At 36.3% G+C, this 6000-nt stretch overlaps 1 long non-coding RNA gene across 1 annotated transcript in view; it reads right to left on the bottom strand.

Annotated features, from left to right (window-relative positions):
- Window positions 1-513: 513 nt before the first annotated feature.
- Window positions 514-6000, bottom strand: part of LOC123380784 — a 42144-nt gene continuing 36657 nt past the window's right edge. The window contains exon 4 of the long non-coding RNA XR_006586943.1: window positions 514-972. This is a non-coding gene — a long non-coding RNA (uncharacterized LOC123380784). The remainder of the gene's footprint in view (window positions 973-6000) is intronic.

Genomic DNA, 6000 nt, shown 5'->3' with positions numbered 1-6000 from the left:
TTTCATACATGCACGGTTCCACCTACATAGGAGCTTGTCAATACACAAATTCTTGGTTACTCTGTATGACGTCTTGTAGAGTGGACTCTTAGGGAAGAAGTACCACAGAGAACAGGTTGTGAAAAACATCAGTGATGGTAAGACTGACAAGACTTTTAATATCAGCTCTCCCACTGCTAGTTATCCGACCTTAAGGGTGTCATCTTTTTCAGCATCAGTTTTTGTCATCCGTAAAAGGGGACACTTGCTATAAAGACTAAATTATATTACTCTGTAAAGTTTATTGGGCAAGGTAGGCTTTGGATAAGTCGATTTTTTTTAACTTTTATTCATTTTTGAGAGATGGAGACAGAGCATGAGAGGGGGAGGGGCAGAGAGAGAGGGAGACAGAATTGAAGCAAGCTCCAGGCTCTGAGCTGTCAGCACAGAGCCTGACATGGGGCTCAAACCCACAAACCGTGAGATCATGACCTGAGCCAAAGTCAGACACTTAAACCAACTGAACCACCCAGGTGCCTGTAGTTGTTATTTTTAAAGTTCCTTATGTATTTAACAGGTGCTTCCCTTTGGAAAAGGCACAGAGAACTCACAAGATATGACTCTCTTCAGGAATTTATGATATAGTTGAAGTTTAAAGTTTGCTGAGATAGATTGCAGTAGGCTTCATACATCATCCATTCATTCTTTTATTCATTTACTAACTCATTCATTCAACAAATACTTCTTATATGCCAAATACTATACTTAGGGTCTGGAGGTAAATCAATGAGCAGAAGTACTTACCTCAAGTCTATGAAAATACACAATTGTAACAGACTTTTCCCCCACTAGACAACACAGTTGGCATATTAGAATTGTTATAAAGACACTCTGGCTTAAGATTGCCTGGGTGAAAATCTCAACTCTATCAGGAAGTACCTGGGTAATTATGAGAAGATTCTTTTTAACTTCTTTAAGGCTCAATATCCTCACCTGCAAAATGAGATAATAATCACATATACCTTGGTGTGAAGATTAAATGAATTAGTATACATAAAGTGCATAGAATAATTCCTAGTATATAGTAAGACACAAAGGACCAATAAAATTCTAGCTTTATTATTGTTGTTAGTATCTCCTATGTTCGAGGTATCAGATTATTAATTTTATCTTACGTAACAACCTCCTCTCCATTCTCAGCCCATATTTTGGCCTTCATGTGCACCTGTGACTTAAGCTTAACCTAATTAGCATAGTTCCTTTACCTCAGTCATGGTGATTGATTGAGTTAAGACAAAAGCATGTCAAGGAAGTTCATTCCAAGGCCTTTCTAGGGCTTCTGAGATGCATGCTTTCTTTCCTGGTAGAACTGAACCTGAGTTGATGTGGCCCTAGAGTTCTTAGCAATCTTCTTGTCACTACTGGAGTCCAGATAATAAAACGTTATGAAAGAAGACAGAACAAGAAGTTGGAGAGAAACCGGACACAAATGATAACATATGAGCCGGTAGATCAAATGATGCCAAAGCCATTACTCCTGAACTTTTCAGTTTTATGTGGTGACAAATTACAGTTTCCCCACCCTATTTTTTTTAGTGCTTGGCTAAGTTAGCCAGAATTGGCTTCTGTTGCTGGTACATAAAGAAATCTAATTGATAAACAACTCATTTACTCAGAGGTTGATGCAACTCAGTTACTCAGAGGTTGATGCAAGTTTCTGATTATGAAATATCTTTCCTTCCTTTCTCCATCTGACATAGTTATCTCATGCCTCCTCATCCGTGTTTGCAGAAGTTTCCCTTTAGGAGAGAAGCCTGTGATTGTCTTTTCTAGGACAAGAGCATTTCTGGAATCCACACTAGGTGACCAGAGTATAGTCAGGAGAAATGACAAAGAAAACCATAGATTGATTCAATGGTGGGTAAATGAATGTTTGTGTGCTGGACAAAGAGGAGAATCAAATAGTACAAGTTTCTTACTGTGTGTATGGAATCATAAGAGATCTGGTAAATTTATTCTAAAAAAAATCAGATTAAAGAAGAACAATCAATGAGGCTGTGAAATAAATGTAACTTTGCAAATTTTAGTAGGTGCTATAGGGGGAAAATAGGGTGCAAATATCAGAGCAAATAACCAAAAAAATGTCTCTTATTCTTTTGTGGTCAAGATGTGAAAAGGTCAAGAACTTGTAAAAAAGTGGCATGTGACATACCTAGTCCATGGCTCACCTCATTGTAATTATTATTATTGCAACCACCCGAATCTAAACAAAGAAAACCATCACTAATAGTATCCTTGCTATTGAGCGCTTAAGCATTCTAAGTATTTGCCACGTAAAATTCACCTAATGTCTCATTTTACATATGAAATGAAACCAAAGAATCCTTCTTAGTTTCTCCAAAGATTCTTGGGGCTTGAGGATTAAGTTTCCCTGACTCTAATTATTTTCTTACTCTTCTAAGCCCTTTGCTAAAAATTGTATCATTTTATTTAATTTTTACAACCGTTGGAGATCTTTTTCTCTATATTGACATCAGGTGAATAAATTGGCCCTACTCAAACAATTTGGGGTTAGGAATGACCAGTGCAGGTTGAGGCAAGAGGATTTCCTTGGTATAATATGTCAACATCTGAGCAACGAAGCAACACCTGTACTGTCATGCCTTCCAAGTGAGCTGGTAGAAACCCAGTGTGTCCATGTGAGCAAGAGCTGTTAGTGGAATAGGGAGAAGAGGAGATTATAAAAAGTATATTTAAAAAAACCCTTTGAAGGACACATGCACCCCCCATGTTTATAGAAGCACTATCAACAATAGCCAAAGTATGGAAAGAGCCCAAATGTCCATCGATGGATGAATGGATGAAGAAGACACAATGGAGTATTACTCGGCAATCAAAAAGAATGAAATCTTGCCATTTGCAAGATTGGATGGAACTAGAGAGTATTATGCTAAGCAAAATTAGTCAGTTAGAGAAAGACAAATGTCATATGACTTCACTCATATGAGGACTTTAAGAGACAAAACAGATGAACATAAGGGAAGAGAAGCAAAAATCATATTAAAACAGGGAGGGAGACAAAACATAAGAGACTCATAACTATGGAGAACAAACTGAGGGTTACTGGAGGGGTTGTGGGAGGGAGGATGGGCTAAATGGGTAAGGGGCACTAAGTAATCTACTCCTGAAATTATTGTTGCACTATATGCTAACTAATTTCGATGTAAATTTTAAAAAATAAAAAATAAAATTAAAAAAAAAAAACCTTTGGAGTTTTTATAAAGCTGGATTTGTAGGTTTATAAGTTGAAGGGACCAATCATGTGGGAAAATAATTCAAAACCTAGGGACAAATACCAAGAAATTGGAAAAACAAATCTTTCTTCCTCCTTCTCCATCTTTTTCGTCCTAGCAAAGCTGTAGCTTGCAAATTCCTTTTTTATGACTATGCAAATCAAGGTTCATCACTTTCTTATAAGATAATTAGTTCTTATTTGAGTGATTGTTTTATTATTTATAAGGAAAGAGCTGAAAAACTTCTACCAAACTTCTCCTACGTCGTGTTAAATAGCAATGCTCATGTTGAAGTGGAATGTTCTGGTTGCTGAAATTTATTCCCCAAATGGTAAACACAGCGGAAAGCTCATCTGTAATAATTACAGTAAAATGCTAACTATGGGAAATATTTATTGAGCTTTCACTATATGGCCGTTCCTAGATTTAGGTAGAAATTATCTCATTTAAGTCTCCCAGTGATTCTGTAACAGATACTGTTATTGCCTCCACTTTACATACACGGAAAACAAAATGGATGCAGAACAGTTCAATGATACGCCCAAGGTCACATCAAGCAAATATGTTGTCCCCCTGTTACTTGTGTAGTGAAGGCTAGCATCTTTTTGTTTTTTCCTTTGGATGCCTCATGCTTACTTGGATACTTGGAAGCATCATCCTGGATACTTCCATGATTGATTCTGTTGCAGTTAGGTATTTATATAATCAATTTGTGATACAATCAAAACCAAACCTATTTTTTCTATTTTGTAATTAATGATTCCATTTTGAAGAAATGAGATGAATAAAAGACAAGGAGGGGGGAGTATCAGCACAGAAAATAGTCATAGAAATTTTAGAAAAATTTAAGGTTTCATCAAGTATGAATAATAAAACATGAAGAAACCGAGCCACAGAAATGTCAACGGAGTTGTTCAAGGTCAAACAAATAGTTACATAATCATATCCTTTTCCTTTGTCAAGGAAGTTAAGTGTTTTATGTAACTAATTTATTTTAATGTTGGAAGATCTCTATAAATCTTCCTGCATTACTTAGATAAATAATTTGCCACTAAAATTGTTTTTCAGTAATTTTGTTTGGCTATTTTAGTGTGTGTTTTTCATAATGTCTAACACTGAATTTCTCATCAGTTCAGCCCTCCAGATTTTATTAGGTTTTGCGTGCTCAGGAAATAACACCATCAAAGCAGAGTTATCTTCACATACGCAGGACAATTATATTGATATATCATGTGCTGTATTTTAATTTCAGAATTATTGCCTCATTGTTTTCTCCTGGAGCCCAGTTTTTATTTCTTTCATCTTATCGTTAAAGGTACAGCGACAAGTAATTCACCCTTTCAAAAAGAAGAGGAAAGAAAAGGTTTGCTTAAAAAATGTAGCCAGAAAAATCTCCCACAGAGTGAATTCCCACAGTGCTATGGAGGATGTAAATTTATCCCAGTGTGATTCAAACAATCAAGTTAGGAATTTTAATTTAATGGTTTGTTCCTTTGAATTGTTAGACGCTCACCTCTTTGTGCAAGTTGTGTTTGAATTGAAGAAAATTAAACTAAAATGTGCTGAATTTGCCCCAATCAGGTTATTCTGGGAGGTCTGATTCACAGGCTGAGTGATGGACTAGCATGAAAGAATCAACAAGCAAAAGAGGAAGCTTCGGTTAATAATAATTAATAATAATGGTTCTATTTTCTATCAATATGTTGGAAGTTAAATATTTGCCCTTTGTGATGGCTATATAATTTTGGCAGTTAAATAAGTTTGGGAAATCATCTTATTTTCATTTCAACACAACCTAGAATCCTATGTTTTTGGCATAATGGTCAGAAAAAAAAAGTTGGCTGAAACAGCAAAGGGAGAGTAAGAACCACGTATTTTTTATGCTATCTCAGGGAACCGTCCAATCATGGCTCATATTTAGAAACAATGATTGAAAGATTTGATAAAACACAGCAGTTTTCTTGGAAAGTAAGAAGACATATAAAAAAGCCCATCAAGAGGAAAGTGACTTTGTTATAAGACTTTTTACATGTTTACCCATAAAGAAAGAAATGTTAATAAAGTGAGCCTTTTGGAATTCTTACCACTGAGAAGCTTTAAAACTTAGAACTGGTAGGGAACTTAGAGTGAAATGTATTGTTCAACCTCATTTCAAAGACATTGAGAATAAAGCTCAGAGATAGAGTGTGTCATGCCAAGGGTCACACTGGTACTGGCTGAGTTAGAAGAGGCATTTTCTTTTTTGTCATGCCATCTTATCTCCTGGCTTTCCCTTGGAGCACTTCTTGGGAGCACTTATTAAGTCTCAAATAGCTGTCATTGCCTGTGAGTCCCTTTCCTTGAATTTAATTTTGGTGTCGTTTGATAGCATGCACTTCTGCCCTTAGGAATGACCACAGCCTTGTCACATAAATGGTGGCTTAATTATTCCACCCAAAGCACTGATCACGGCTCACGATCTTTTCACTGCCATGGTGGTCCTGAAATCCTCAAGGCCCTCTCTAGGCAGACCTATTTCTCACATGATAGTACTGAGCCCCAAAATGTGTTTCCTTAAAGCTGGAGATGCCACTGACAAAGGTTAGCAAAGACAGATGGCTGTACCTGCCTCAGTTCAGCATTTATAAAAAGCATTTCTCAAGTCTTGATGAAACATGTTAATATAAAACAATCACGCCACTTGACACAAAACAACACTTTGAGAAAGAAAACATTTGAATGGAGATGG

Source organism: Felis catus, chromosome D2 (assembly GCF_018350175.1).
Source record: "Felis catus isolate Fca126 chromosome D2, F.catus_Fca126_mat1.0, whole genome shotgun sequence".
In the NCBI taxonomy this organism is placed as follows: Eukaryota; Metazoa; Chordata; class Mammalia; order Carnivora; family Felidae; genus Felis; species Felis catus.
Note: the sequence above shows the minus strand (reverse complement) of the source record. Positions and strands in the feature narration are given on the sequence as shown.